The sequence below is a fragment of the Theropithecus gelada genome, chromosome 5 (genome assembly GCF_003255815.1).
Source record: "Theropithecus gelada isolate Dixy chromosome 5, Tgel_1.0, whole genome shotgun sequence".
In the NCBI taxonomy this organism is placed as follows: Eukaryota; Metazoa; Chordata; class Mammalia; order Primates; family Cercopithecidae; genus Theropithecus; species Theropithecus gelada.
The window spans coordinates 138,494,964-138,507,740 of NC_037672.1; the positions used below are offsets into that span (position 1 = coordinate 138,494,964).

General features: G+C 38.9%; 1 pseudogene across 1 annotated transcript; it reads left to right on the forward strand.

Moving 5' to 3' along the window:
• The first annotated feature begins 6,064 nt into the window (after window positions 1–6,064).
• On the forward strand, window positions 6,065–7,384 carry LOC112625017 (annotated as a pseudogene). The gene has a single exon (XR_003119508.1). The product of XR_003119508.1 is annotated as a probable ribosome biogenesis protein RLP24 pseudogene (transcript).
• The last annotated feature ends 5,393 nt before the right edge of the window (window positions 7,385–12,777 follow it).

The following is a 12,777-nucleotide window of genomic DNA, read 5'->3' on the forward strand; positions in this document are numbered from 1 at the left end:
CTTCAGACCTGGAGCCCAGACTGAAGAGGTGGCTGGGTCCCAGGAGGAAAGACATGACACCATGGCATCTGTACAAGGTAATGATTCCCTTTGGTGTTTCCTCAAAGGGATCCAGAGCCATTTGCTCTGGTAATTCTAAGCTTAGGAAAGGGGAAATACAAGGGATTTCAAGGATTGTTGAACACAGAATCTGAATTGACATTGATATTCAGATAGTGTCCCTGTTGCTTCTTTGTAGGGGATGAGGGAGGAGTTGGGTTATACAAGGAGTCCTGGGCAAGTTTAAGCTTACAGTGGTTTCATAACGTGTGTGGAGGGCCAAGTGAAGCCTCTGACACTGCCTACCCTTGTGTCTTCTTACTTCAGCCAGATAGTAATACACAATAGTGTCACTTGCAGGATGCAGTACCACCCCTAGGGATCTAAAAGATGCAGAGGTGATCATCTCATCACATCTGTCAATTCACCATTTTGGCCCCTGCAGAAATTTTATGGATCCTAGAAGATGGTGATAGACAAGCTCAACAAAGTAATAGCCTTGATTGCAACTGCTATGCTAGATGTGGTATCTTCGTTAGAGTAGATGCATGTGGACCAAGTATATGGAATATCATCTTGGTTCGTGCAAATGCATTCTTCTCTCTCAAGGGAGAGAAGGGAATCAGAAACAATTTGCATTCACACAGAATGGGCAACAATATATATTTATAGTTTTGTAAACTACACCACTTTATCCTAAAGAACATATCTGTTACCTAATGACTATGTTGAGGCTGGATGAACAAGTGGCTAGACCATTGAGAACTCGGCAGGAGATGTGTCCCAGAGGGAGGAGATAAAGCTTATGAACTTTCAGTGGATAAACCTTATAAACTTTTTGCCATACTCATAAATTTTTCAGGGTTCCAATGGTGAGGGGCAGTTTGATGCATCTGATCTAAAGTATAAAACAAATGACAACATGTATTCTCTTACTCTGAGGAAGGAAGCACAATGCCTGGTGAGCCATCCTGAGTTCTGGAGGAAGCGTATGTCACACCTGAGGATAGTGTCCCGGCCAGTGTAACAGTTGATGCAAAAGGCTGCCTGTTTTAAGTGGAGCCCCCAGCAGGTAAGAGTTCTGCAGCTGGTCTAGGTTGCAGTGGAAGTAGCCCTGCTTTCTGAGCCACAGAGTGATGCTACTATATTGGAGATATTAGTGATGGGATAAGTTGTGCTGTAGCAAGCCGCAGCAGGAGAGTCACCGTGCTCATCTCTGGGTTATAGAGGAAGCTTATGCCATCTGCATTTAGAGACTCATATACTCCCAGAGGCAGAGAGAATGGTTTCCAACTTACCAAGGCCTATCTAGTTACCACCACTGCCAAATGTCACCTGTCAGCAACAGGGGCAACTGCTGCACCCTTGACGGGGTATCATCACTTGGGGAGACAAATCAGAGAGCCACCCCAGAAAGGCTAGTGGTTCATTATCAGTGGAATAGGTCCACATTCTTGGAATAGGCTTACCTTTCCTTCCTGCAGGGCCTCATCCAGCATTGGTACCTGGGGGCTTATGGAATGTTTGATTCACTGGCATGAAATCCTACATAATATGTGTCAGGCCATGGAATCATCTTTAAAGTAAAGAAGGCTGCAGTAATAGGCCTGTGACCATGGGATTCACTGTATCATATAGTGCACCACCCAGAAACTTCCTGCCTGATGATGTGGTGCAGGGGTGTGCTGAAAACACACCGAAGCAGCAGTTCAGAGGCCATACTCTGTAACAATTTCATACCATCCTTCAAGTTACAGATATGCGTTGACCCACAGGTATTCCTATTCCAATGTGTTTCCAATAGATAAAGTGCATGTGTGGTAGGTTGAATAGTGTCACTTTAAGGTCATGTTCTTCTGGAATGTCAGAATGTGACCTTATTTGGAAGTAGGGTCTCTGAAGATGTAACTCACTAAGATGTCAGCTAGTTAGGCTAACATCTTAGGGGTTGGGCTTATATCCAAAGGTTAGGTGGGCTCATATCCAAAGATGATGAGAGGACACACAGACACACAAGAAAGAAAGCCATGAGAAGATGGAGTCAGAGATTGGCGTGATTCATCTACAAGCCAAAGAATGCTAAGCATTGCCTGCAACCACCAGAAGTGAGAAGAGAAGCATGGAACAGATTATTCCTCAGACCCTCTAAAAGTAATAAACCCTGCCAACACCTTGATATTGAACTCCTGGCCTCCTGAATGGTGAGAGAATACATTTTCTGTTGTTTTAAGTCATCCAGTTTGTGATAATTTGTTATAGCAACCCTAGGAAGCTAATATGCCATGGGAATTAGGCATGGAAGCAGGAGTTGCCACCGCTCCCAGTGATTCACTGGGGAACATTATGCTTCCCATCTCTACACTCCTGGGTTCTGAATGACTAGAATTCTATGTCCTCAAGGGGATACCTTTCTTCATGGGACCCAGTAAGTACCACCATTGGATAATAAGCTGTGCCTGCCACCTTGATATTTGTGACTTTTTATGTCTAGGGACTGTCACTGTCTTGGCAGAGGTAAGTGCCTTTCTTCATCAGAAGGAGGTAGGGCTGCTCTTACCTGACGGGGATAGGGAGGATTATAAGTGGAATCCAGCAATTCACTTGAGTTTTCTAGGTGCTCCTTTGCCCACTTGTGACTATACATGAACATATATGGAAATAGCCAGCAGCCACAGGCTATGAAGGGCATAGTGACTAGACTCTTCGGGATGAGGGTTTGGGTCATGCCACTGGATAATTACCAAGACTAACAGAGGTGGTAGTTGTCAGGTAACTTTAGGACCTGTTCCAGCTTCAGAGAGCTGCCTTGGCTGAAATCAGATCCTTCCCAAAGCAGACCCTGCATCTGGTGACTAAGTGACTGGTCTGGCTAATTTAGCCCAACACGGCCCATCATGACAAATAGCTATGAAGTTACTATCCCTATACAGAATCTAATAGTTGACACTTAAGAATATGGGGGTAAATATGCTGCTTCCTCTGCGTTTTGGTCATGGTTTGGCAAACTCCTTGCTAGAATACTGTAATGATGTATGTAAGGTTGACCTTTATAAGTCACCTACCAGCTTCTGCTCATGCAAAATATACTAGTCCATTTCCGAAAGTGAATAGACCATATAGCATGCTCACCTGTGCTTTAGAGAATGGCTGGTTACTTATTTGCCTAATGAGAATAAGTCAAAGAATGAAGCTTAATATATTAATCCCTAATAATATTTTGTGGAACCAGACATAGTACAATGCTAAAACAGGCATATGGAAGCATTTTAAATAAGCAATACAATGTAGATAGAGGCAAGAGCTTTCTTTTCCTTTTCTTTTCTTTTTTTTTTTTGAGATGGAGTCGCAGTCTGTCACCCAAGCTGGAGTGTAGTGGCCTGAACTCCGCTCACTGAAACCTCTGCCTCCGGGGGTCAAGTGATTCTCCTGCCTCAGCCTCCCAAGTAGCTGGGATTACAGGCATGCACCACCGTGCCTCGCTAACTTTTATATTTTTAGTAGAGACAAGGTTTCGCCATTTTGGCCAGACTGGTCCGGAACTCCTGACCTGAGGTGATTTGCCTGCTTTGACCCCCCAAAGTGCTGTGATTACAGGTGCGAGCCACCACACCTGGCCTGGGCACTTTTGATAAAGAGCTTTGGTGGGAAAGCAAAATAATATGCTAACTGCAATTTGCTGATTTGTATAACTCAATTTTGCCACTAAACAGCAGCACTTTTACATTAAATCCAGGTAAAAATTCAGTTAGCATTTGCTACATGCCCATCGTCAAAATGCTAGAATACTAGGACAGATGAAAGATTTAAAGGTAAATACAGTATTATGTAAGCTGTTAAAGCTTACATTTTATTAGAGAAAATAAGACACTTATATCCAAAGGTTAGGTGGGCTCATATCCAAAGATGATGAGAGGACACACAGACACACAAGAAAGAAAGCCATGAAAAGATGCCGTCAGAGATTGGCGTGATTTATCTATAAGCTAAGCATTGCCTGCAACCACCAGAAGTGAGAAGAGAAGCATGGAACAGATTATTCCTCAGACCCTCTAAAAGTAATAAACCCTGCAAACACCTTGATATTGAACTTCTGGCCTCCTGAATGGTGAGAGAATACATTTTCTGTTGTTTTAAGTCATCCAGTTTGTGATAATTCAGTTAAAGCTTACATTTTATTAGAGAAAATAAGACGCAGTACAAGGTTAATAGTAGCTAACATTTGCTATGTGTTCTCTGTACGGCCCAAGCTGCTTTACCTGCATAGGCGCTTTGAATTCTCACAGCAGAGGTAGGGTACAGTATTTAGCTCCCTGAGCAAGCCAGGCCAGTCTCCTCACCCTGCTCTGTCTAGAGCTGTTCTAGTAGCAAACTGCCTGTGCTGCTAATGTGATCGTGGAACCAGAGCAGTGTTGTTGCTGCTTCTGTCACTACAAACTAAAGGATCTGCTGCAGCAGTGGAGACCACTGCCTCTTGTCACTTGTGGGTATAACCTGACGGCATCTCTGGTCACATGTCCTGGGGTTTTTTTTATTGCCATTGAGGTATGACATACAGTCGGATTTGCTTTGGGTCCACTTTTGTGTAACGGAGAAGTGCAGGCATAGTAAAGCCTCATGGGAGTGACCTCTAACAAATGGGAAACAGAAATTAGTAGATAAACTTACTCCCTCTTCTCCGCTTTCATAGTAACTTCAAATGTTCTCTCTGAAGACGTCCTGTGAAATCAAGAAATCGGCTTGTCACAGACTCTGGCCATACAGGACTCTAGCCTGTGAGGTTTCTCTCCCCTCTTCACCGCTTGGTTTCTCCTTCACTAACCCCTGCTTCTGTGGGACTGCACATTTAATATTTTCTGAGGAAACTGGGCTAACGCAGGTAAAAGTTATCAATACCAGGCTGAATGTGTACTTAAGAAAAGTACAAAGGAAATGTAGAATGTGAAAAGGTGGAAATAAGAACTGGAGTCACTGTGGAAGGATTTAAGGATATTCTAGGCTGGATACTGATGGCTCATGCCTGTAATCCCAGCACTTTGGGAAGCTGAGGCGGGTGCATCACCCGAGGTCAGGAATTCGAGACCCGCCTGGCCAACGTGGCAAAATCTTGTCTCTACTAAAAATATAAAAATTAGCCAGGCGTGGTGGTGGGTGCTTGTAATCCCAGCTACTCTGGAGGCTGAGGCAGGAGAATCGCTTGAATCCAGGAGTCAGAGGTTTCAGTGAGCCAAGATCGCCTCACTGCACTCCAACCTGGGCGACAGAGAGAGACAAGAAAAAAAAAAAAAGAAAAAAGAAAAAGGATATTCTACATGGGGAGGGACTTCCTAAACAAAGAAAACATTTTTCAAATAAACAAACCTAGAATGTATTCTTTAAATCAATAAATAATCTTGAAGGTGATTTATATTTTTTGATGAAATTTGTGTTATTCATTATTTTCTTTAGAAGTTATTTGACTTTTGTAGGCGTGTGGTAATTTCAGTTCAAAATTGATTTTACTTTGTTAGCTCAGCATCACTGGCTCCAAAAGATTCCTAGCTTTCCTACTTAAATGTAGGAATGTTTGAAAAATCAGTATTTATTACATTTGAAGATACCTGTGTATAATTCTAAAAGAATATTTTTCAAAAGTACTCGCAACACCTTTAGAATAAGTTAATCATTTTTCTAACTGATTTCAAAGGAGCAGCAGATATTTTCAATACAAAATTACTGATATGTTTGCATATATTTTACTGATTCATTTTCAATTTTGAGATCAAATACAGCTTGAAGTCCTGGGTTTATCATTTCTTAAATATTGAGATCTTTTCCTGAGCTTCCTCATCTATAAGGAGAGGGTAATATCTCAGAAGGCTATTTTGATGATTAAATTAGATAAATGCATCTGAATTCTTTTGTACTATTTTAGGCATAATACATCGTAGCTCATAGTTAAATCTCTGATAGGGCAGAAACCTAGAACTTAGGTGTCACTTTCTCTAAAGCTTAGCATTTGTTTGGTGGGGTCTCATGCGGGTTCAACATGCGTATCGAGAAGTGTTATTTCTGTTTGGGGCCCATCTACCCTGGACATGGCATGATTGCAAGATGTTCAGATTTTGCAAATCTAAATGTCATAAAAACTTCAAAAAGAAGCGCAATCCTCGCAAAGTTAGGCGGACCAAAGCATTCCAGAAAGCAGCTGGTAAAGAGCTTACAGTGGATAATTCATTTGAATTTGAAAAACGTAGAAATGAACCTATCAAATGCCAGCGAGAGCTATGGAATAAAACTATTGATGCAATGAAGAGGGTTGAAGAGATCAAACAGAAATGCCAAGCTAAATTTATAATGAGCAGATTGAAGAAAAATAGCTACAGAAAGTTCAGGATATCAAAGAAGTCAAGCAAGACATCCATCTTATCTGAGTCCCTCTTGCAGGCAAAGGGAAGCAATTGGAAGAGAAAATGGTACAGCAGTTACAAGAGGATGTGGCCATGGAAGATGCTCCTTAAAAATCTCTGTCACCATTTCTTTGGTGTACATTTGAAAATGCCCTTTGGATACTTGGAACTACTAAATTATTTTATTTTTTACATAAGGCCACTTAAATGAAAAGCAATTAAAATACATCTTTCCTACATTGCCATCTACATAACATCAGATATTACGGATGTTAGATTGCATCTCAGTGTTAAATCTTCACTGATAGATGTACTTAAGTAAATCACGAAAATTCTGCTTATAACTATAGAAGTGAATTGTGGATGTAAAATGGTTATGCCATTTGGATAATGGCACTAGGCAGCATTTGTATAGTAACTAATGGCAAAAATTCATGGCTAGTGACGTATAAAATAAAATATTCTTTGCAGTAAAATATTCTCTTTGTTAATGTTATGGTGGGGGGATACAAAAAGGAACTAACAATTTGTATGGCAGTGTCAGATATTATTTTTATTTTAGTATTTCCTGTTTTGGTTTATTTGCATCTTAGAAGAGCATAATGACATTGATTGATGAAGCCTAATTATGCTGGACTGTTTTGACCTGGTTTAACCCTTCTCATAGGTAGTTGTGGATGTTGGGGATGAGAACTGAATAATCTTTGCCTAGAGTGACACTACACTCTAGAATTTCCACTTTGGAGAATATTCAGTTCTAACTTGTGATTCCTGGTAGAACAAACATTTTTCTAGCTCAGCAATGATCTAGAAGCAGAGTAATCCCAGCACCTTTTAAAAGTTACTATGTGGTTTTCTTTTAAAAAGCTCCTGTTTTTGGAAAGTAGAATTTATGGGTACAACATGTGTTCATTATTTTGTACATAAAATAAAACCATTTAAAAAGTAAAAAAAAAAAAAAAAAAAGAAAAAGTGAAAAAAAGAAAAAGAAACCTAGAATTTAACCAAGTCAGTGAAAATCATGCTATGCTATGGGTGTCTGTGTGTGAGGGTAATGATCTCTGCCTAAGATGGTACTGCTATTTTAATACATGTGGAAATTTGGCCAGTGTGTTTGTGGTGGTGGTTTTAGAAGAGAGGAATGGTTTGAATCTTATCTCTGTATATATGCTGTGGTTGCCAGACAGCTCAATTATTATAGCTTCCTGCAGTCTGTGCTGTCTACTGAAATTATTATCCCTGGCCCTCACTCTTTTTTTTTTTTTTAAAGCTATATTGAGGTATAATTGATGTACAATAAACTACACATATTTCAAAAGTACAGTTTGACACGTTTTGACATATGTATATATCCATGAAATCATCACCACAATAAACATATTCATCACTCCAAACATTTTCTTTTGCAATACCTCTCTCCAGTCTCTTCTCTCAACTCCCATCTACTCTGCACCTAGGCAACAACTAATCTGTTTCTTGTCACTACAAATTAGTTTGTATTTCTAGAATTTTATATTAATAGAATCATGCAGTATGTACTCATTTTTGTTTTGGATTTTTTTTTTTTTTTTTTTTACTGAGTTTAATTATTTTGAGATTTACCCATGTAGTTCATTCCTTTTTTTGCTGAGTGGCATTCCATTGTATAGATATACCACAAGTTGTTTATCCTTTTGCTTGTTTCTTGACATTTGGGCTGTTTCCAGTTTTTGGCTATTACAAATAAAACTGCTATTTATATTCACATGCAAGTTTTGGTATTAATATACGGTTTCATTTCTTTAGGTTGAATATGTAGGTGTGGAAAGGCTAGAACATATTTTAAAAAACTGCCAAACTTTTTTAAAATGACTGTATCTTGTTACATTTCTAGACAACTTATCTTTTTTCTTGCCAGCACATGGTATGCAATCTTTTTAATTTTAGCTCTAATGGGTGTGCTATTAGGCAATAAATATTTAGGATTGTTATGTTATGATCGAGCCTTTTATCATTATGAAATAACTCCCTCACCCTGATCCCCAATAACATTCTTGGTTCTGAAATTTATTTTATCTGATATTTTTATGGCCGCTCCAGCTATCTTTTGATTAGTTTAAATGTGGTTTATATTTTTCTAGCCGTTTACTTTTAATCGTTCATGCCTATATGCTCAAAGTAAGTCTCTTATAGGCAGCATATAGTTGGGCCTTGCATTTTTATTCAATCTGACAATCTATCTTCTAATTGGGGTGTTTAGATCATTTACATTTAATATGATTATCATTTTCGGTTTATATTTATCACCCTGCTATTGCTTTCTGTTTGTCCCGCATTGTCTGTGTTTTCTATATTCTCCTCTTTTTAAAAAAATTCATTTGGATTAACCACATTTTTTTTGTGATTTCATTTTATATCCTTTGTTGGTCTATAAGCTATAGTTTGCTGTTTTATTGTTTTAGTGGTTGCTTTAGAGTTTATAGTACACATATCTTTAACTTATCACAGCCTTTCTTCAAGTGATATTTTAACATCTCATATACTGTACAAGAGTCTTATACATTCTTAATTCTCATAAATTTATGTATTTTTTTCTCCTATTTCTCGCCTCTGGATATTTGTGCTATTGTCATGTGCTTTACATTTTACATAAATTATAAACTCCACACTACATTAATAAGCCTAGCTGCAAGTCCACCCAGACTCAGTTCTTTCTCTTCAGGGAGTCCACTGGGCTCCACTTGGGTTTTGCCACCCTATACTGTGGCCTGCAAAATCTCTTAAGGTAGAAGTTTGGGTAATTGCAAGACTCACTCTATTCATTTTTCATCTTTTAGGAATTATTGTCTCTTGAATTACTTGATACCCAGTATCTTAAAAATTGTTATTTCATATATTTTGTGTATTTTTAAATTTCTTTCAAGTGGGAGAGTAAATCTGATCCATGCTACTTTATTCTGGCTGAGGTGAAAGCTGTGATCCAGATATATTTTAATGCATAGAAACTAGTCCATTAGACATGACTTTCCTTTGGAATATTATTTTTCATCCATGTTTATAAAGATTCTTTTAGTATTTTTAATCCACCAAAGAAAACAATGCATCGCAAAAAACTACTTGCAGTACTGTGTGTATCTATTCCTAACAAAATAAACTTAGTAATATTAGTAAACTTGCCTTAAAAAATCTTGTCAGTGGTTTTTCATCAGTAAACTAAAAATAATTCTTACTACCACCTTTACATTTAGTAGATATTTATAAGTTTTTAAAAATATTGTTGCTGAAGGTTTAATGTAAGTATAGATTTTGCTTGTCAGGAGAAACCAGGGCAATCAGTGATCCTTCTTTTTTCTTAATTTTTAAAAGATATAGTTCTATATTCAGAGATGTTCAAGGCTAACTTGTAAGAATCGTATAGTTTTAATCCATCTTGAATTAATTTTCGTATAAGGAGTAAGGAAAGGATCCAGTTTCAGCTTTCTACTTATGGCTAGCCAATTTTCCCAGCACCATTTATTAAATAGGGAATCCTTTCCCCATTAGACCTAATACCATAAAAATCCTAGAGGAAAACCTAGGTAGTACCATTCAGGACATAGGCATGGGCAAAGACTTCATGTCTAAAACACCAAAAGCAACGGCAGCAAAAGCTAAAATTGACAAATGGGATCTCATTAAACTAAAGAGCTTCTGCACAGCAAAAGAAACTACCATCAGAGTGAACAGGCAACCTACAGAATGGGAGAAAATTTTTGCAATCTACTCATCTGACAAAGGGCTAATATCCAGAACCTACAAAGAACTCCAACAAATTTACAAGAAAAAAACAAACAACCCCATCAAAAAGTGGGCAAAGGATATGAATAGACATTTCTCAAAAGAAGACATTCATACAGCCAACAAACACATGAAAAAATGCTCATCATCACTGGCCATCAGAGAAATGCAAATCAAAACCACAATGAGATACCATCTCACACCAGTTAGAATGGCGATCATTCAAAAGTCAGGAAACAACAGGTGCTGGAGAGGATGTGGAGAAATAGGAACACTTTTACACTGTTGGTGGGATTGTAAACTAGTTCAACCATTATGGAAAACAGTATGGCGATTCCTCAAGGATCTAGAACTAGATGTACCATATGACCCAGCCATCCCATTACTGGGGATATACCCAAAGGATTATAAATTATGCTGCTATAAAGACACATGCACACGTATGTTTATTGCAGCACTATTCACAATAGCAAAGACTTGGAATCAACCCAAATGTCCATCAGTGACAGATTGGATTAAGAAAATGTGGCACATATACACCATGGAATACTATGCAGCCATAAAAAAGGATGAGTTTGCGTCCTTTGTAGGGACATGGATGCAGCTGGAAACCATCATTCTTAGCAAACTATCACAAGAACAGAAAACCAAACACCGCATGTTCTCACTCATAGGTGGGAACTGAACAATGAGATCACTTGGACTCAGGAAGGGGAACATCACACACCGGGGCCTATCATGGGGAGGGGGGAGGGGGGAGGGATTGCATTGGGAGTTATACCTGATGTAAATGACGAGTTGATGGGTGCAGCAGACCAACATGGCACAAGTATACATATGTAACAAACCTGCACGTTATGCACATGTACCCTACAACTTAAAGTATAATAATAATAAATAAATTTAAAAAAAAAAAAAAAAAAAAAGAATCGTATAGTTTTGATGAGAAAACATTTTCTTCCTGCTAATATCTGTACCCTAATAAAAGTTAAGCCTCTATTGCTTCATGGTGGCTGAGAAGATATAAATGGAAAGAATAGATCTCTGCAGGTCCTTAGGAGATTTGCAAAGTTTGAAAATGCTGCGTATCATCTGGTTTAGTTATTTACCTAATTCAGGGGTCTTCTGTATATTGCTGACTCAGCTCATCCAAACTGTTTATAGGCTGTGCTTCTTGTTCTTCTACAACTGCATATAGTTGTATCTTTACAGAAAATGAAGATTATTATACTGAATAAACTCTATAAACTAGATCATATGTACCTAGGGTTTAAATTGATAGGCTTATGAGATCCTGGCTCATGGACAGAGATTTTTGGCAGTATTAAATATCTATCTTGATTTAATCATTTCACAAGTATACATATATTAAAATCTCATGTTGAACACTAAGTATATACAGTTTTTATTTGTTAATTATAGCAGAATAAAGCTGGGGGAAATTTTTATCTTAGTATAGTAGGCAGAATAATGGCTTCCCGAGGGTGTTCATGTCCTAATTCCAGGAAACTGCAAATGTGTTACGTTATATCACAAAGGGGAATTAAAGTAGCTGATGGAATTAAATTTGCTAAGTACCTGATATAGGTTGACTGTGTCCCCACCCAAATCTCAACTTGAATTGTATCTCTCAGAATTTCCATGTGTTGTGGGAGGGACCCAGGGGGAGGTAATTGAATCATGGGGGCCAGTCTTTACTTGCTATTCTCATGGTAGTCAATACGTCTCATGAGATCTGATGGGTTTATCAGGGGTTTCTGCTTTTGCTTCTTCCTCATTTTCTCTTGCCACCGCCATGTAAAAAGTGCCTTTCAACTCCCGCCATGATTCTGAGACCTCCCCAGCCATATGTAACTGTAAGTCCAATTAAACCTCTTTTTCCACCCAGCCTTGGGTGTCTTTATCAGCAGCTTGAAAATGGACTAATATAGGCCCTGACCTTAAATCAAAAAGGTTTTTAAAGGTGGAAGACAGGCAGAAGAGAAGATTGAAGTGATGAGATACGAAGAATTGGGTCTTTACCTTCCCAATATGACTAGGATTTCTTTGAACATGAAGTAAGGGGATGATGAGCCAAGGAATATGGCGGCCTCTAGAAGGTGGAAAAGTCAAGGAAACAAATTCTCCCCTAAAGGCTTCAGAAAGGCATACAAGCCTGCCAACACCTTGATTTTGGCCCAGTGAAGCCTGTGTCAGACTACTAACCTACAAAACTGTAGATAGTAAATGTGCATTTTTTTTTTTCTGAGATGGAGTCTCGCTCTGTCATCCAGGCTGGAGTGCAGTGGCGCGATCTCGGCTCACTGCAAGCTCCATCTCCCAGGTTCATGCCATTCTCCTGCCTCAGCCTCCCAAGTAGCTGGGACTACAGGCGCCCGCAGCACGCCTGGCTTTTTGTATTTTTTGGTAGAGACAGAGTTTCACCGTGTTAGCCAGGATTGTCTCGATCTCCTGACCTCGTGATCTGCCTGCCTTGGCCTCCCACAGTGCTGGGATTACAGGCATGAACCACCACGCCTGGCCATGTGCATTGTTTTAAGCCCTAAATTTGTGATAATTTGTTATAACAGCAATAGGAAACGAATACACCTAGTTA